This window comes from Astyanax mexicanus, chromosome 10, assembly GCF_023375975.1.
Source record: "Astyanax mexicanus isolate ESR-SI-001 chromosome 10, AstMex3_surface, whole genome shotgun sequence".
In the NCBI taxonomy this organism is placed as follows: domain Eukaryota; kingdom Metazoa; phylum Chordata; class Actinopteri; order Characiformes; family Acestrorhamphidae; genus Astyanax; species Astyanax mexicanus.
Window position 1 is genome coordinate 31,645,255 of NC_064417.1, and position 21,184 is coordinate 31,666,438.

Consider the following 21,184-nt stretch of genomic DNA (forward strand, 5'->3'; position numbering starts at 1 on the left):
GCAGTAATTATAATATATGTTTAATATGAATATGTTTTTTTTTTTTTTCCTTTCTGCTTTTCTATGAGTATTTAATAAAACTGTTGAATGAAACCAGAAAGAAAACTAAATACAAGTTTAGGAAAATATTAGGTTTAAATATATATATATATATATATATATATATATATATATATGTCTGTATATGTATTTATTAAGTTCAGTGTACTTAAATATTACATTACATGAACTTAAAATGTATTAGGTAATTGGTTACAACAAAAGCTTTAAGTTTAGTCAACTTATCGGGTTTTACAGTGTACACATTGTGTATACATCGGCGTTGTTTGGGGTCAATTTGACCGCAGGCTGTTTTAGTTGTATAAAACATATAAAACACATCAGAATTTTACACACATTTGTGTTAAATGATGTGCAAGCCTCATGCAAGCCCTAAAATAGCATAATTATAACTGTATTAGTGCAAGAAGCACTGATAGTTCAGTACAACTCAATAAAATGAGTTCAAAGAACTTCAACCTGAAAACTTAAAAATGTTTGTTGAGCCAATAAAAAAAATGTGATTTCAACCAACTTTTAGTCACTACAATGTCAATGCTCTTTTTACAGTGTTGGTTCATGCAGCTTCCCTATAGGCTCCTGGCACCATATATTTGCATATTGGGTGTGGCCTCTCCCTTACTTACCATCTTTGTGTTGTCTGTTGCCCAAAGCTACCTCAGTGTTTGTAGGTTGTAAGAGCACATTAACCTGTGTTCTTAGTGATCACAGTATGTTTGTTTGGAGATCCAAACTTCTCGCTTTACAGAGTTTACTGGTGTCTAAGGAAAGGTTTTCTCTCAGTGAGGCTTTATCACTCCTGTGATCATGACAGTGACATAGAGCAGAACGCTTCTGAAACAGAGGAGGACTTTGAGGAGGATCCTGATAATGATAAATCCCCTTGCTCTAGATCCTCTTTTTATCGGTCAACCAATAGAAAACAGATTGCTCTCCAAAGGAGAAAAAATATTATGGTCTGTCTCCCTAATTGAACAAAAGAATAAACTTGGTGCTGCTAATGTCATTCACTTAACCTCAGCATCTTTTTGTTTACCAAAAGAATGCCTGTGTGATGAATGACACTCATCACAAGTGATGCCACAACACAAGGAGGGTTGCACATGCCTCCTACGATACATGTGAAGTCAGACTCCGCCTCTTTTCGAACTGCTGTTGATGTAGCATTGCTGAGTAGCATCACAGCGCGCTCGGAGGAAAGTGCAGCGACTTGGTTCCAATACATCAGCTCACAGACGCCTTCCACTGTGTGCTGATCCACTTCACCCTAGGTGTGATGAGGAGGAGGAAAGAACACCATCTACCCACCCAGAGAGAACAAGACGGCAAGCTGCATGACTGGGATTCGAACCAGCGATCTTCCAATCATAGTGGCAGTACTTTAGACTGCTGAGCTATATTTATGACTGACATAGCACTGCTACAGTAACTCCATGATTAGAATAGCACTGCTGAGGAAAATATACTATGCAGTAGTGCTTTGTTGGTTTTGTGTGCTGGGATGTTAAAAGGTTTGGTTGAATTTAGGCTATTTATTTTGTTCAGTGGTGAAAAAAAGTGGCTAAGTGAATGAAAACCTACAACAAAAACAACTGGTGGGTGTGTTTCATTTTGTTTGGCTTCAATTTCAGCCAGAAATTTCATTTTGCTGGATCTCTAGTTGCAATATATCAAATCGTAAGCCCTGTTTCTTGCGAATACACAGCCCTAATGAATAGTGAATAGAAACTGTAACAGGGCAGCATCTCAAGCCTGCATAAGATTACCATCCAGCGCTGCAGCTAACTCCTGCAGGAATCCACTGCGAGAAGAAGCCTGACTCCCACAGCACAGCAATAAAGCCTTTACGCTCATAAATATCATAAATCATTGGGCTTACGGGCCAAGCGAGCATGGGCCGAGCTCTATCAGAGTCATCTGAGATCCTGCTGCACCGCCTGATATCATATTGACTTTCTCTGATTGGGGGACACGGGTGAGCAGTGTAAGATATGCAGGCTCGGTGCTTCAGGCCCCACAACGCCTGAGACACGGGTGCGGTCGGACCGTGGGGAAGACTCTTAAAGACGAGGCCCGTCGAGTCGGAAGGTCTTTAAAGGAAAACCGCATTTCCCACAAGCCTCCTTTGTGTATAAAAATTCTGTGATAAATGGAAGCGTATGAATAAACAATGCATAGTAATGAGCTTTACGTGCAGCCGAACATCTGCGCCCGCACTTTATTCCTTATAGCTCATGTAAATTTCATCACGTCAGAGCTGGAGGAGCTGAGAAATGAAAAGGCCGCTAAAAAGGAAGTCATCTGCATGTTTGCACTTGAGAAGCGGAAGGAGGCTGGCTGATAGTAGGGGAGGATACACACTCATACTCATGCACACACTCATGCACACACTCATACACAGATACAGACACTCACTGCGAAAATGAAGGACGCTGATTTACAGATCTGCGCCCATCGAGAAACCAGTGTGGCTTCCTGGGTGATCCAATCAGAGCGTCCTTATGGAGTCCTGTGATGAACCATCCAATGCTGCTTCAATATTTTCACATAGTTCCCGCAGATACACTGTAAGCCTGGATAAGTTGAATTTATTCCAAAAAATTGAGGAAACCGGTTGCCTAAAAAAGTTATAATGGGAAATGCAAACTTAAGTTAGCATAACTTAGAATATCAAGTTATTAAAACTAAAGGGGGAAGTTGATTTAACTTTTTTATCTTTGTGATATATTGTTATAAGACCGGATAAGTTGAATTTACAATAGCATCCCATACATCTATTTTCTTTTGCAGATTCCCGATGGATAGCTCTACTCCATGATTGCTGAAGTTTCATATTTCGCCGGCTGCAGGAATGACGAACCTGGCTGGCTGGCTTCCTTGAAGCCAATTCCCGTAATACTGTACTTGTACTTTCCTACATTGACCGTCACAGATTTTTTTAAAGGGGCGCTCACACAGTTTGCCGTTGTATTGAATTCACAAACAGTCATTATCTGGGGCCCCCAGGCAAGCTTGGGCCCTAGACAATTGAAAGGTTGCTTTCCTAGTTACAAAACTGATCTGGCCACTGGTTGCAGGACCTTATTTACATAATGTTGGGCTGTCATTACAAGTGCCTGTAATGGAGACCAAAGATGGTGCTGTAAATCTGCCATTGTTTAAAATTGCACCAGACATTCTACGCTAAATGTGTTATTAGAGAACAAACCAATTACCTTGATGATGATTGATGATGACCAAGGTGGTTCCAAACACAGATTCATTGGTCACTGCCGTTCTATTGTATTGTCACTTCGTAGACTGAAAACTGTATTGCAGATATCATCTGGACGGGATTAGTTTCTCGGGGGGAAGTATTTCACACTTCTACTCTGTGTTAAAAAAAAAAAAAAAAAAAAACTCTTGCATCCGGACTGCAATTGAAAAAACATTACATTGTATTACATTACATTACTTTTGGCAGACGCTTTTGTCCAAATCGACTTACAATAGAGAAGTAAAAAAGTAATAGAAGTTAAATGTAAAACTATCTTTAGATAGGGCCTAAAGAAGGTCAAAGTGATATAATGGGATAGAGGAGTGAAGGAGGGGAAGAAGGAAATGAGGTTAGAAGTAGTTAGTGTGTTAGAGGTGTTAAGAGAGTAAGTGCTCATTGAAGAGCTCTGTCTTCAGGACTTTCTTAAAGATAGCGAGAGATTCTCCTGATCTGGTAGTGGAAGGTAGTTTGTTCCACCAAAACCAGGAGGACCAGTGAGTTTTTTGGCTTTCTCGGTCACATGACATTGTGTTCAGTAGCTCCTCCATTTCCACTCACTGTTGTGTTTACGTGGATCTCCGTGGAAATGCGCACCAAAAGTGTAATTAGCTATTTTATTAAAAGTGAGGTGACGAAACTCAGAGATGTGAGTCCAGACTGGAGGACCACGCTTGGAGGAGTTCAGCAAAAAACAGTAGGTAATTCTGCCTGTAATTGTCTCAGATGATGTCTGAGAAAAACACATACATGGTCATTCTGGACAGGAATTAAATCACAGAGGACCCCCTGAGAAACTAATACCATCCAGATAGGGCTATTAAAGGCTATTTTTTTTTTAAAGAAGAGAATACAACATGTCATTTTCAATCATTTCTATTGGTCCATTCATCCTGGAATTCTAATAAAATGTAAAGAACAACTGCCATATTCACATTAACATCGAAATGTCAGATATGTTTAGAGTAGAGCAGAAATAGAAAGAGAGGAAAGCAGTTAGAGTGAGTCAGTATTTCCCAGAGAGACAGAGATAGGAAGGGAGAGTGAGGGAGTTTATGGTGTGCCCACTGCTCTGCCACAGGCTGCCCGCCCTGCTGGAGGTTCATGTAGAGGATTAAATACTGTGCATGGCTGGTTAAAAGCCGTCGCTCGCAGACTGTGGCTGGGCAGAGTTTCCACACGCCACTGAAAGCCACCAGCTGATCTCGTGCCTCTGTGCAAAGCCTGCTTTGAGGGCAGGAGTTAGTGCCAGCCGAGCGGAAGCACATCCATGTTTCCCCTCGGTGCCCCTGCACTGCACTGCATGCAGAAGCTCAGTGCTGGAAATCTGCAGACCGCTTTCAGCTGGGGTTCAGTACGATGACAAATCTCTGAATTCATAGGTTTGATTCAGTTTACTTTGATTATTTAGTAGAGTTTAGAATTCTATGTAAAAATAGAATGAAAATAATGGGAACTTTTGTGCTCCAAAAAATCATTATGTTAGTGTCAGGTTTTTGCAGTAAGAGCAAGGAGAAAACACGGAGAGCGAACGCAAACACGAGTGATTTTATTAAATATTAAAAAAACAAACAAACAAACAACTAAATAAACACAAAAACACATAAAGATAGAAACTAGAGAAATTAACAGAACACAACCTAACAGACAAAACAACGTACAAGAACCGACAAAGAGAACGGAAACACACAGTCTATAAATACACACAAATAAAAACAAGAAATCAAGACAACAAGAAATATCTAAGACAGGTTAACAAGGGGGCGGAGCTACAAATGAACCACAGGTGAAAACGCTAAAGGCGGAGACACAGGAGGAACACAGGACCACGTGGGACCTGATACAGGCAGCTGTATTTTCCACCACCAAGATAGAAACACGCCAGACATTTGCCTGAACACACCTTACTTCCAAGCCACCACACCCATCAATATAGATAAATCCCTAAACTCCAATGTTTTTCTAACAGCATGGGATGTAAATTTGGGTTGTCAAAGTAACTGTAATGAAGACCAAAGGGGGCACCACACAAAGTTGTACTGGTGACCACAGTGTCTCAGTGATAGGTAAAGTATATTCACAAGTACACTGAAAAAAAAAAAAATAGTGTGCTTGATTTACTTAAAAAAAAATCACGTCAACTTTTTGCATCAGATAATTAGGCAGATCAAGCAAGAGTAGTCATTGTATTTACTACTTAATTTTCTCCAGTAGTGCTAACATACCTTTTCAAATAGTTACAACTTAATTTTCTCAAGTAGGGCTAACATACTTTTTCAGGTAGTGTCAACTTAAAAGAGTCCATTGACACTACATGGGAAATTTAAATATTGTCAACTTAATTTTCTCTTGTACACTGCTGACTTAAAACGCTGAGTTAACTCAACTAAAGTGTTTATAAACTAACAATTCATCTTTATTTTAACACACTCTTTCAAGTTAAAAAAACTTTAGTAATATTCACATAACTTATTATTTTATGTTAACCATGGGTATTTTCAACATATCTAGTACATTATTATTTAACTGCCAATACTGACAGTATAATAATAGAGCAATACAGGAGTAAACTCAGTAAAGAGTGAACTCTGTAGCTCAAATTCAGCATACTGTGATCACTAGGAACACAGATTAATGTGCTCTTACAGCTCTACAACACTGAGACCTGCCAATCAACACATAATTACTGCACGCCCAGGACAAGGTAGCTTTGGGCAACAGACACCACAAAGATGGTAAGTAAGGGAGAGGCCACACCCAATATGCAAATATATGGTACCAGGAGCCTATAGGAAAGCTGCATGAACCAACACTGTAGAAAGAGCATTGACACAGGTAGTGACTAAAAGTTGGTTGAAATCACATTTTTTCATTGGCTCAACATAACATTTTTAAGTTTTCAGGTTTCAAGTTTTAAGTTTTCAAGTTCATTCAACTTTACAATATTAGTTCTGCTGACTAAAACACAAAATTACTTTTTAGAGTGATAGGGAAAATATATTCACAAGTACAGTAGGGTGTCAACTGGTGTATTTAAATATTTATCTCCAATCCACTAGACAGCAGTATAATTTCTGGTGTTCATCTTCACCCCACTTCACTTCTACCTTCACTCCATCCCATCTCTCCTGAACTTCTGCCAAAACGTATCCAGCCCTCTTGACTTTCGCTGTCGGCCGTGTTTCCGCTGCCTCATGACTTTCTAAAAGAGAAGCACACAAACAAACCCGCAACTTTATATCTCATGTCTCTTCACCGCCACTGTCACAATATACTCCTCCTTTATTCCAGCTCAGACAGAAACGGGGAGTTTTTCTTTTCCTCCTGCTAACTACAGCTTTTTTACACTTTGTTCTCCGAGTTTGAAGGGGAAGGAGCAGCAGCCGCCGAGGCGTTTATGTCCGGGAGGGGAATATGAAGAGAGACTTAGACTGCCAGCCACAATCACTGAAGCAGCAGATCAATAGGCAGATCACTGTCACTTACTCCAAACAGTTTACCTTTAATGAGAGTGTGGAGTTCCTCCTGTGATACTCGCCTGAGGAGCGCTGTATCTGGAGGAGAAACGGTGACAGAGAATATCACTGAGGCACTGAAAGCAGAAAGGAAGGATCTGGAGATTTCAGCTATTAGAGTGGCTGGGGGTTCATCTGGGTTGGTTATGGGTTATTAATGGCTTTTAAAACCATAAATAAGCTGTTACAACATATTTTACCAAATTAAAAACCTCTGAATTATAAGCAAGAAGGAGATGGATGATCGCAAGCCATCAAAACAAGCTGAACTTTATGAAAATTAACTTTTTTTTTTTTTGCATTATTTGAGGTCTGATAGCTCTGCATCTTTTTTTTTGTTTCAGCCATTTCTCATTTTCGGCAAATAAATGCTCTAAATGACAAAATTTTTACTTGGAATTTGAGATAAATATTGTCTGTAGTAGGATATAGGGTACCACTTTAAAATAAGACTACATATATAAAGGGTTTATAAGTGGTTTACAATGAGTTCATTAATGGTTACTGATTAGGTTGTAAATGCCTTAAAAATCATTAATAAACAGTTATAACACATATGTAGAAAGGGCAACAATATAGGTGGCAGTGGGTTCACTATTTGGCAAACAACAGGTCATTGTTGCCCTTTCTACGTATGTGTTATAACTGATTATTAATGCATTTACAACCTAATCAATAATATTTAATAAACTTATTTATAAACCATTTATAAACCCTTTATAAGGGTAGTCTTATTTTATATATATTTTTGTAAGTAGTACCAGATATAGAATAGGATATACAATGTTGATTTTACTCAAACATATACCTTTAAATAGCAAAATCAGAGGAACCGATTCAGAAACTTGAGGTGGTCTCTTAATTGTTTTCCAGAGCTGTATATAAATGGCAACAGTGGTCTCTAATTTGCCAAACATCGATTGCACTTGCAGTTATACAGTCAAACCTCGAATGCCTATCTTATCTTGTCTTTTACTTCAGTCAGCGTTAACATACAGTGTGGACACACCTCACCTCCACTCATTCTTTTACTTTGTAAATGTATTGTTGGAGACATAAAAGTACTTTTCTTTTACATTTTGCTGTCAGATAACAAATGTACGCGCTCTTAGTACTTCATGAAGGAGAGTCACCTTGAACAGTTTTCTCAGTGTCTTAAAGGAGTTGCTGGAGGTGCTCAACAGTGGTTGTTGCTTGTGTTCATATACTGTAGTGTATTTGGGTGGTAGATAGTAAGATACAGCACTGAGTGCTAGGTAAAGTTAACCCTTAAATTTCACACTCAAACGTCAAAATCAAGCGGCCCCGCAGCCGAGAAATGTGATCAGTGCCGCTGACCGAGCATAGGCTGCCCGCCCCTGCTGCGCTCTACCCACGGCCGAGAAATATTATCAGTGTTATATTTCCCAGCCACCACATGGAAACACAGAATCAACCGGAGATCTGTTTTAAACCTACAGTTACTTATACAAGATAGCTAATGTTAACTAACTGCTGTAAACAGAGCTGTAAGCTCCACCTTGGATAAGGACTGCCTGTGGGAGGTCCCGAGCCGAGGTGGGCGAGGCCATGAACTCACTGGTTGAAGTAGATGCCCTAACGTCTCTCTGATCAACTCGTATTTCTGAGGATTTTCTTTTCTTTGCTACTCAAGACAATGGAGGCTGAGGAACAGTTTCATATGCAAGCTTTTGGAGGCGGGGCTTAGTGAGGAATCCAGTTCATCATCTTCATTATTTCCAGTACTTCCAGGCATGTTTTTTGAGCAGTAAACACAGTGAATACAGTGGTACCTGTGTATTTACTGGGATATGTTGGGAAAGTTCTTGGACAGTAGACACTCTGACCTGTGTGCTGGACGAGTTTAGTTTGTAAAGAGTGTGTCATGAGGACTCATGAGGCGTTGTGTGTGTGTGTGCATATGTGTGTATGTGTTGAAGGAGTGTGCGTGTTTGTTTGTTTGCTGGTTTTGTTTACTCGGTATACGTGAGCTCATTTCCCACACATCCTCCGTGCTGGAACACGATGCACGCAGCATTAGCAATAACGCAGGAGCTAATATTGGCGCGGCTCGGCATTTGGCATTTGGGATGCTTGTATACGTCCCAGAACCGCACGCCGCTGTCCTTCTGAAATATGAATTCTAATATCCGCCTCTCCGCTATAAACTTATGAGAAGTGTAACCAAAGAACAGAGAGAAGCTCCTGCCACGGGACAGTTCACCTCATTTTAGACCCCAAAGTGCTGACTGTCGTTATTCTGATCTATTGCCAGCGTCCAGAGTGTCGTTAATCTAGGGGTGTATAAATATTGCAGTATATTAGAGTATTGCGATATCATATATATATATATATATATATATATATATATATATATATAGGGTGAGTCAGAAGTGGCAATACTGTCTTTTATTACAGAAGTGAAATATGGCGGCTTTCAAGATGGTGGCTTTTGGATTTTACTTATTATTTGCTGGGGTATTCAGTTACATCATGTTCCCTTCCATTTCATTTACTTTTTTATTTCTGAAATAAAAGGATGTAGTGTGACTTTTGATTTACCCTGTAGTTTCATCCCAACTGTAATAAAAAGTAAACTTTTCCCTAGAGCAGATTTTTGTACATAAATGATATTCTTTTTTCTTGAATTGAATACAGTACCATTAATATATATATATATATATATATATATATATATATATATATATATATATATATATATATATATATATGTGTTTAGTGTTTTTGCTTTTAAGTCATGCTTACATTTTACAGATAAAAAAAACACATTTTAATATCAGACATCTATAACCTGAGAAAATTTTAAAAGTATTTTTTAAATTACAATTGTATGTATGTAAGGGACAAAATGTATCCAAACCAACATGGCTATGTGGAAAAAGTATTTGTTAAGTCTAAACCTCATAACTTGGTTGCGCCACCCTAGGCAACAACAATTGCAATTACAAGTGTTTGTAATAACTGGCAATAATTCTTTCACATCTCTGTGGAGGAATTTGGCCCACTCTTCTTTTGAATATAGAATATAATTATTTTATTCCAACCACCTTAACTGAAGCAAGTGTGGCCTTCAGTTCTTTAAATGTTGTTCTGGGTTCTTTTGGGACCTCCTGGATGAGTTCTCCATGCCCTTTTGCAGTAATTTCATTAGGTTGGCCACTCTTGGGAAAGTTCATCATCATTGTTTCAATGGGATTGTCAATTTTCTCCAAATTTGATTTGATTCACTTTGGTTTTGTATATTTTACATTATATTTAATCATACATAAACATGTGTTTGTAATAATTGGCAATACTTATTTTACATCTCTGTGGATGAATTTTGGCCCACTCCTCTTTAAATATAGAATAGAATTATTTTATTCAACCACCTTAACTGAAGCAAGTAAGACCTGCATTTCTTTAGATGTTGTTCTGTGTTCATTTGTGACCTCCTGGATGAGTTCTCCATGCCCTTTTGAAGTAATTCCGTTAGGTTTGCCACTCCTGGGAAAGTTCATCATCATTGTTTCATGGTTTCTCTGTTTGTGAATAAAAGCTCTTACTGTGGTCTGCTGGAGTTTTTGACCTTCTGAATGAGTTGTCCATGCCCCTTTGGAGTAATTCGGTAGGTCAGTTACTCCTGGAAGGCTCACCAGTGTTCCATGTTTTCTCCATTTGGGAATAATAGCTTTTATTGTGGTTCAAAGCCTTAGAAATGACCTTTTAGAAGTAACCTTCAAAGTCAGTGACTTTGTTTTCTCTTTTGTTTTTGAATTTCATCAGATTGGGACATAATGTGTTGCTTTTTGAGATCTTGTATCTGCTTCATGTTGTCAGACAGGTTCTATTTAAGTGATTTCTTGATTCTAAAGCTCTGACACTATGATCCAAGAACCTCTGGTTCTAATCTTTTTCTGATCCTTTCCTCCCAGTGCAATGTGATGCTGCCTAATGATGCTGCATTGATTGGTGGAAGTTGGAAAATAGTCTGACTTCATGTGTATCAGAGGAGGCTCATGTGCTCATAGTCACCCTTCTACTGTTGAAAGCATTACTAGAGATGAGGATATTCCTAATGAGAGGGATGGGACTTCCAAATTGGGGAGAAAAATGAATAAATAAAAAAAAAATCTTGAATATTATAAATTGAATGTATTGTAACCCTTTGTATTGTCATCTGTAACCCTGTCATCAATAATCCAATGAGCCCCCACTTCAAATGACCAAAGAAAAAGAGAATATATACAGTAGAGTATAGTATGTATCCTACATGTCTTTAAACTTTTGAGGGTCAGTCGTGTAAGTAAGCCTAAAGGCTAAAACTGTGTGTAAAGTTATTTTTAAGGGTTAGCACCACCCTGCTGCCACTCTCCCGCCAGTCTCCTGCCACTCTCCTGCCAGTCTGGGCTTTGACATGGCTGAGGGTCACTCTGAGAGACTAATGAACGAGCCTCGTGAGAGAACGAGGGAGTAAACACAGCGTCTTTAGCTCAATCGCACCGAAACGAAGGCAAACACCACGAAAAACAGCCATCCGCCGCTAATGAAGTGAACGCTAATGCAGTCTGACTGGGACTCTAACTCTCTCTTTCTCTCTCTCTCTCTCTCTATGTTCTTTCCAGGCCATGGCTGTGGACTCTCGACCCCACGCTAGAGCGACTGTGACGGCCCGGTCTGTTTTAATGTGGTAAGTTTGCCCGTCGCGTCCGCGAGAGGCAAGAGGCGAGCGTGATCCGCCCTTCGGGGACGCGCTGAGAGGTGGACTTTACACGCTACACTGCTTTATTATGGGCTTTGATAGCCACACGTTTTCCCCTGATTAACCATCCAGCAGAGGAAACACGAACAAAAGGAACAAACAAGTTCGCAGTCGACGATAATGGAGTTGATTTAATTATTTGCAGACAGCAAATGGAAATATCTTTTATGTCCTTCGCTTAAAAAAAAAACAAGAGAAAGTGAAAGTGCTGTTAGGATGCAGACAGCGACTGGTCTTCATTAAGAAAACAAAAAAGAAGCTTTAGTCACTTTTTAACAGCAATGTCTAAAAAACTGCTCTTCTTCCAGACTATAAAGTCCATCATCATTCCTGAAGTCTCTATTGCTGTGTTCAGACTGCAGACAAATCGGATTAGGTTCTGTCAAATCAGATCTCTTGAGATCTGATCTTGAGATAAATCTGCACTGTTATTTAAAAGTGATCTGAAAATCATATTGAGCGTATTGAACATGTGTTGGACACAGATGGAATATATGGCCTGGATTCAATTTGAAATCCAGACTAACAAAATCAATGTAAATACAATCTACAACTGTAGACATGACAAAAATCTGAATTCAAGACATAAAAACACATTTTTTTGTAGCAACTAAACCAATGACTGTTGAAAACATGGACTGTTGAAGTCATGTTCTATAAACTTCTATAAAACTGTATATATAAAGTTCTATAAAACTGAAGCCAGAATTGTCCACCATGTTGTCAAATATGTAAAAAAGTGTGTGCAGACAGAGCCAGACACACCTACTTATTTGACAGTATCACCCCCTTCTTATTTGCATTAAGTTTCTTAAATTTACATTTAAATGTTCCAAAACATAAGTATTTTGAAAAGTAAAACAAAAACAATGTGTAAATATGTGAAATATTTATCATCAACATTTATTTATTTATTTCATCACAATGCATAAATGGGTGGAGTTTTATCATTTTTCCTTCCACTCTCATGACTTATGACACACATTTAGAGAACCTCCAATTCTTGATTGAATTTTTTTTTTAATTGTAAATTTTAAAAGCTTTTTTAAATAATAGTATCTCAGATAATGAAACAATTTTTTTCGTAATATTTACTTTATGCATCAAATAAGAATGAATTTGTTTTTCTAGTGTTTACTTAGTGTCTCAAACATCTTTTCATATTTTCTTTTTTTTTTCAAATACTTTTCATAACTCTTTCAGACCTGCATCAATTAGAGTGGACATAATTTACTTTCTTTTTTCATTTTTTTTTTTTTTTTTCCACAGAACACTTATTCAGGCTTGTTGTCCATCAGAATTGATCATAAACCAACAAATGGAACAGTACCTTAGCCCCGCCCACTGCACTTTACAAAAAATAAATAAATAAAATAAGCAACTTAGACATTAGGACATGTCAGCATTACAGGACAAATGATTCAGATGAAATTCAATGTTTTTTTTATTATATTAAAATCTTCTGCGAACAAAACAAATGTTTAACAATATGTTTTATGATTTATATATATATATATATATATAGAGAGAGAGAGATAATTATTATTATTTTTATCAGTTTTGTTTTAGAATCTCAAAATATTTACTCTCTGAATGTTTGGCTCTGTAAATAAAACACTGATTTCTTTAATTTTGACCATATATTTCGAATTTTGACTTAAATAAGGGCAAAATGTTATATTTTGCAAATTTTTTTAAATATATTTTCTGTGTCACTGCAGAGTGATCTTTAAATAGCTCCAACCTTTAACTGTGCTGTTCATTTAAACCCTATAGGATACACCTTCTCTTTTGTTGTGACACAGAGATAATACAGCACACAAACACACACTCACACAAACTCACACACACTCTCACACACACACCTGTAGAGACAGTGAGTTATTAATAAGCAGGCAGATGAAAGGAGATGAATGTTGGCTTAAAGGCAGAAGAGGATGAATGTGAGTCCTGCATCTCTCAGAGCTTATTTACGTCAGGAAATGAAGATTCATCGCTCGTCTGGACTACAGATTGTTTATTCATACAGCGTCTTCACCACGACTCAAAATTACATTCTGTAACCTGATCCAGAATCAGCCCGGGGGCGTTCCCCATCCACACCTGTACAAGGTCACAGAGTGCGGGAACAGTGCGGCCGTGTACTCTCGCCAGACTCAACACACACACAGAAGGACTGATCCTATAATTATATTACACAATACTGCTGCTGTTATCATCATACGCATATTAATGTATATTAAATGTGAATTGAATACAATTCAGTTCAATAGATTCAGTGCTTTTAATATACGTGTGATGTCAGACACACTCACATCACCTGGAGTTTTAATTAATCACAGAACATTACAGTTTGCTTAGCAATGTTTTGGCAATGTGGTTTTAGCAGTGTGGTTGGTGTGGTGCAGTGGATAACACCACCACATGCCAGTGAGTGACCATGTGGGAGACTGGGGTTCAATTCCAGGTCTGGGTGACTGAATGCTGCGCTACACCAATAAGCCGTGCTACACCAATGTCTTATGATAGCTAGTGATGGGAGAACACTCTTTTCAGCTCCGATCCGATTCCGGATCGGATATAAAACTGATATCAAACTGCCAATACCGATACAAATACCGATACTTTTAGTTTATTATTGGTACTATGATTAAGGTTACATAATGAGGCTGAAACAGACCACACAGCCCTTTCAGGGTATACACAAGTGCATTTAATGTAAATGCATTCAAAAGCCTTTATTATTTATTTGACACACTTTATATGCTTTAAATACACAGTACTTTCATTCAAATTAAATGTTTTAATTTTGATTAAATATATATATTTTTAAAGTTAAATATTAAATACGTTAAAAATATGGGCTTTTTTGCACTGGTTGCGCTGGATACTTTAATTTTGTCAGGTAGTGTAGTGGATTAGCTGCAATGGCTAATGGCTAACGACTAAATGGGGACGCTAACTGTATTTGCGTGCTCATTTAATCACTGTTTTTTTTTATTTATTGGTGCTGATTAGAGTGAGTAGGATCTGTGGTTTAATATTCGATGTGGATTATGGCTTTAGTTCACTTGAGATTATTTATTACATTCACAATGCCGGAATGCATTTATCGGGCCGATGCTGGCTAGGCTAACAGACTGCAGATGTTAATGGAGATGGCTAACGGCTAGCTGGCGATGCTAACTGTATTTCTAAACTAAATGAATCACTGTTTTTTAATAACAGCAGGTTAGTGTTTTTAGATCCTGTGGTTTTATCTGTTTACCTCTCGTATGCTGACTTTTGTGTATCGTTCTGCTGTTTGGCGTTTTCAAAATGTAACAAGTCTTCAGACAGTTGACTTTTTTGTAGACAAACAGCTGAAGTTTAGTCAGTCAGTCAGCCGCAGACTGAAGCTGCTGGGGGTTCAGGGTAAACTGTGGAACTGGAATCCGGATCAGGGATGTGTTTCGTGTAAATGTTATGGTGGGTTTATTGTCCAGCTCAAGCTGCAGACTGGAGTATGGATCGGTAAGTGGATTGGCCGCTCTCACCTGATATCTGATTTGTCGAATTACATCAATATCAGCCCCGATACCGATATTGTTTTGGATCGGTCCTATCTCTAGTCCTAACACTACATTGGCTCCTCCCATGTAACTTAAATAACCTTGTAAGTCACTCCAGATAAGACTGTTTGCTAAATGTAAATGCTGTAAATGTAATGTAACGTTACAGAAACATTCTTAGAATGTTCTGTAAACAGGTTAAATGATAATGGTTTGCATCATAATGTTATCACGATGTTTCTCCTGTAACGTTCCAAGCTAGACAATACTAACATTATGAAAATGTTAAAAAGTAACATCCCCAAAACTAATAATTAAAACACTGCAGCAATGTTACCAGAACATTTAAAAAGGTTTAATAAAAATGTTCTAAGAATGTCCAGAAAGCTTGACAGTCTAGAACACTCTAGAAATGTTAACTGTTAACTGTGCGTCAACATTCAGAAAACATTCTACTAACCAAAAACTGTTAGCTGGGGTCTCGCCATGCTTCTGTATAGAGACCCATTCCCTCCTGGAGGAAAAAATAAATAAATAGAAAGAAACAAAATCCGTTTTTTAAGATAGTAAGTACGTATTTGAATATTTTAAGTCAAAATATAAATATAAGTATTATTAAAATATGTATCTTTTTTTTTGTTTTTATTTGATATACAAAGCCAAGAGAGAGATTTGTGATGTTATGGTTAAAAAAAAGAAAGATATAGTAAGTCATTATTTCCATTATTTTATATTCATTGTTTTGTGATGCAAAGTTAAACTGTAAAATATATATTTTTATCATGCTTTTTTATATATATATATATATATATATATACATTTGAGACAATAAGTTACTGAAATTCAAAAAGTATGAATTTAAGAATATGATTTATTATCAGGATGAGCAGAATTTGCTAGGGGAGGCTGTTATAAAAGAATTTAGATTAAAGTAAAGGATGTAAATCCTGCTGGCCTGCTGAGGCATTGTTTTAATGTTGTATAATACGATCATAAAAAGGAGCATAAACTCAGGGATGGGGATGAAAGCATGTCGTAAAGTATAATACGGGTGATCAGCGATCAGAGAAATGAACGGTGTGGTCACGGTGTCTGATAACGGTGGAGGAATCAGATAAACAATGCTCTGACTGGTACACTCTCTGAGATCAGATAGTCCTTCAGAGATTTGGTTTGTTGTCATTTATAATGGAGCTCAGTCCTGCATCAGTACTGAATATACAGTAGCAAAAATAGTTGCACCCAGAAGGAACTGTGGGGTTATAATGATATTTGGAAGGAAAATAAATTCACCAGGAACAATACACGATTAAACATTTAAAGGTCTCCTTCCACTAAAATCTACTTTTTCTCGTTCTATGTATAATACTATAGGTCTCTTTTGAGTTGTATGTGCATGCTACAGGAGCTAACAGTGCTAAGAACAACATGGCAGTTCGTTCCTGTGTTATTTGTGCAAATAACACATCAGTGTTATATGCTTTACCCAGTAATTCAGAGCTAAGGAACAACTGGTTATAATTTGTCTATAGAACACCACCAGCAAAGTACAATTGAGACTAGTTAAAAGTAAAAATCCACAAGTGGGTTTTGTTCCAATTCCAATTCTGCTGCGGCTCAGCCAACGATACCCCTGGTGGATTTTTACTTTCTAGACCTGGAATACCCAACTCCATGTGTAACTATAGGATTTACATAGGATCTCCTGTGGATTTCACATTTTACAGAGATTTTAAGACTAGGTCAGTGGCCAAACTGCACTTATCAGGGCATTGCACATGTTGTAGAATAACAAATGACATTGCAAAAACTGTGATTAGAGTAAAGAAATGTCTGCCTCCTGGTGTTGCAATGCTGTTAACCAATCAGAGGCTATATGTTTGCATGTATGACAAAACAAGAGCTGGAATCTGATTGTTTCTCCCTGCCCACTGCTCCATCGGACTAAAGCAGCATTATACTGGATCGCCGGAGCATTTATTTTATTTTTTTTTTTTTCACAAAAAACAACTTACATGGCATTCATTCATACTAGAGACTAAACAAGACCTTTAAAATTAAGTAAAAAAAAAAAAAAAAAACGATTGAATACCAATTTTAAACTGATTTTGGTGATGTTTATTGCCCACTACTCCACCGGACTAAAGCAGTGTTATACTGGATCACCGGAGCATTGTCTTTTATTCCACAAAAACAACTAGAGACCACAGCTAGACCTTTAAAATTATTGAAAAACAATGGAATGATAGCTTTAAACTGATTTTGGCAATATTTATAGTGTGTGTGTGACATTGCAAAATGCCATAGATTCCAGGATTGTAGAGTTGTAGAGGTTCCTAATGGAATCCTGTGAACATTAATCCCGTGCAGCTCTAATATTCTCATACAGTTCTTGCAGATTGTGGGATTGTGGTAGGGGTGTTAATAGAGTGTTAATAGATCATCTATAACTTCCCATCATGTTTCATTTCTGTCAGTTGCTTCCTCTTCTCTACAGTGTGTGTATATGTGTCTATGAAGCTCATTTCATCTTCACAACAACACACACACACAGCTATTTTCTGTCATTACAACACAGACTTCTGCCCCCATTCGGGTCACTGGGAGGGAGAATCAAAGGGGGCAGAATGTGCCCCATGATCAGATGGATGAGGTCACCGAGTGCCACCGGTAAACATCCCCCCGGGGTCTTCCCTGTAATTCCCGGCCGCTCGGTCTCCCGAGCTCCCAGAGTCGGCCAAAGCCTCTTAGCTTTCAGCAGAGCCACACAGCAGCCCGACAGATAATGTGTCTTTCTGCAGAGAGGTGAGGAAGCCACCTGGCACTTATTCATTATTACGTACCCGCCGCTCGTCCGCCCTGCAAGGCCGTGTCTTTGCTGCAGAAAGATGCTGTCTTCATACAGGCCACAGAGACAGTGCTCAATAATAGATGGGGAAGGTATTTTTACATAGGGCTGCGGCTAGGCGAGGCAGTGGAGTGCAGTAGAAGGGGAGGATACAGTATAGAACTTTTTTTTTTTTTGCTGCTTCTTGCGCCGTTCATTCTAAGGGTCTGTAAATGTATCTATTTGTCATACTGTAGGCTGACTGGACCCAGACTCTGAGCTCTTTATACCAGAACTATAGATAGACAGACAGACAACAGACAGACACCCAGTTAGAAGATGTATCTGTCTGTCTACCTATTCGTTTTCAGTGGTCTAGTCTTACTGTAGGTACTGTTATATACTCTTTATAGATAGATAGATGGATGAATTGATGTGTGGATGACTGGATGAATGGGTAGATAAATGGATGGATGAAAGAAAAGGTTCTCCTCTTGTACATGAACACAATAAAGAGCCAACAAACATACAATTGAAGGGCATGCCATGGTGCTGAAACATGAACTCAACACTGATTATAAAATAAGCTTTACGCTCATCAGCCACTTTATTGCAACCCCCTGCCCCTGCCCTGCTTCACCCTGCTGCTGTGCAACTAGAAACTGTTATTGGATGGATGGATGGATGGATGGATGGATGGATGGATGGGTCCAGACTAAAGGACAGACAGAGCAGAAAAAAAACAAGGCAATGCAGATCCAAATCAGGACACAGTACATATTACAGTTACGCCGATGGTGCTATTACATGGAGCAACTCGACTTAAAATAGGTAGTCAATATTTTGAAAGTATTTTAGCTAGACAGAATTGGAAACACTGTCTACAAATGTAGGAAGGAATGTAAGGAAAACAGTAAAGGAAGTGCAGTGCTTCCATTAGGCAGCTATTTATGGAGCTGAAACATACAAACATTCACTTAGCTACAAAAAAAATATATATGCTAGATGATAGATAACTATGGGAGCAGAAATGAAGGCAAAACATATGCATATACTCAGAATTGTGATCAGAAACTTTATTAAAGACCTTCACTTTGTGGTATAGACAGACATACATGGAGACAGATAGACAGAAAGACAGACATAGCAAAGGAACAAAGCAAAGTGGAATTCAGGACTCACTTTAGCGCTTCCATTGGGTAGCTATCCATAGTTCTGAAATGTGCACTCAAAGATAGATAGATAGATAGATAGATAGATAGATAGATAGATAGATAGATAGATAGATAGATAGATAGATAGATAGATAGACAGACAGAGAGGTTGGCTGGTTTGAATGATTTTCATGTTGTAAATGGGTAAAGGAACAATTCAATATGCAAATTTAGGACAATATACAGTGCTTTCATTGGGTAGCTATCCATGGTTCTGAAGTGTGCACTTAAATCTATATAAAGATGGATGGATGGACGGAAGAAAGGAAGGAAGGAAGGATAGATGGATGCATGGTTAGAATTATTACGATGTTCAAAATGGGCAGAAGAACAAGAGTAGATAGATAGATAGATAGATAGATAGATAGATAGATAGATAGATAGATAGATAGATAGATAGATAGATAGATAGATAGATAGACAGACCGACAGACAGACCGGTTTGGCTAAATGGGCAGAGTATCAAGGCAAAATGCAAAAAGTCCAGTTCAGGGTTGTACACACTGCTTTCATTGGGTAGCTATCCATGGTTCTGAAGTATGCCCTCAAATCTACCTAGAGATGGATGGATGGATGGATGGATGCATGGATGGATGGATGGATAAATGGATAGATAGACAACACAGACACACTAATTGACTGGTTTGAATGATTACAATGATTACAACTAAATGGGCAGATGAACAAGGCCACATGCAAAAAGTGCAGTTCGGGACAGTGTACAGTGCTTCCAACTGGGCAGCTATGCATGGTGCTGAAACCTGAACTCACCAATCCTAATAATGCTGATCATCATATATACACTCATATCATCAGCCACTTTATTAGAGAGCTCTCTTTTGTAGCCAATCCTTGCTGGTGCAGACAGACAAACAGACAAAGCAGAAGAACAAGGCAACATGCATGTTTGGACTCACTTTAGGGCTTTCATTGGGTACATATGCATGTTTTTTTCCGGCCATTAGCACTATTCTTGTCAGTTTATGTCCTGTTTAGAATGAGCCATTTAAGGGCTCTGTCACTTTTATTCAAATAAGCTGTTGCTGGTCACGGCATGTTTACACTGAATGTTTACCACACGTTAGGGTTAGCTTTTCACTACATGGCAAAACACAGACTAGTTCAAGCTAGTTCATTCTTAACTACAATTGTTACTTTGCTCAAAATGATGGTATACAACTCTGGAAAAAATAAGAGACCACTTAAAAATGATGAGTTTCTTTGATTTTACCAAATTAAAAACCTCTGGAATATAATCAAAAGTAAGATGGATGATTGATCACAAGCCATTAAACCAAACTGAACTGCTTAAATATTTTGTACTAGGAGTGGCATAAAGTTATCCAAAAGCAGCATGTAAGACTGGAGGAGGAGAATATGCCAAGATACATTAAAAAACTGTGATTAAAACCAGGGTTATTCCACCAAATATTTGATTTCTGAACTCTTAAAACTTCATGAGTATGAACTTGTTTTTTTTTTTTGTTTTTTTTTTTCCAGCGCTGTATGTAAAATGTGCTCAGTTAGGCTCTATCACAGTAACAGTCATTCAGAACTCCCCATTAATTAGGTCGTTTTTTTTTTTTCTTCAATCGGCCTTTCAGAGAATGAAGAAGAGAACACTGTGGCTGAGTGTGACGCTTATGGTTGTTCAATTAGCCGTGTACCAGCAGCCCTGAAGAGGATGTTTTTTTACAATGCTGTGATAAGTAAATATGGCTCATCAGTAAAGCCCACTTAAGCGAGGCCATCTGCATCACCAAATGTCACCTTCATCTCATCAGAACCCGGCGCCTTGGAGAACCCTGTCTAAAGTTAGTGTGTGTGGTGACATTTATCAGGATATTAGAGCGTCTCGCTGGTAGCGATGTGCTAATCACAGCGGACATGTTTCTGTGCCAGCAGGACGTGTTGAAGACGCGAGCTAGGTGTGTTTAGTTCGGGAACCAGTTGGGAAACTGTGGCGAAAAATACAAAAACAAAAAGTGGCTAAACATTATTA

The 21,184-nt window shown here is 38.2% G+C and overlaps 1 protein-coding gene across 1 annotated transcript in view; it reads left to right on the top strand.

Moving 5' to 3' along the window:
* Positions 1–21,184, top strand: part of lingo2 (leucine rich repeat and Ig domain containing 2) — a 511,589-nt gene that overhangs the window by 93,015 nt on the left and 397,390 nt on the right. Inside the window, exon 2 of the mRNA XM_007245531.4 lies at positions 11,454–11,518. The gene's annotated coding sequence lies outside the window, so the exon portion shown is untranslated. The remainder of the gene's footprint in view (positions 1–11,453; positions 11,519–21,184) is intronic.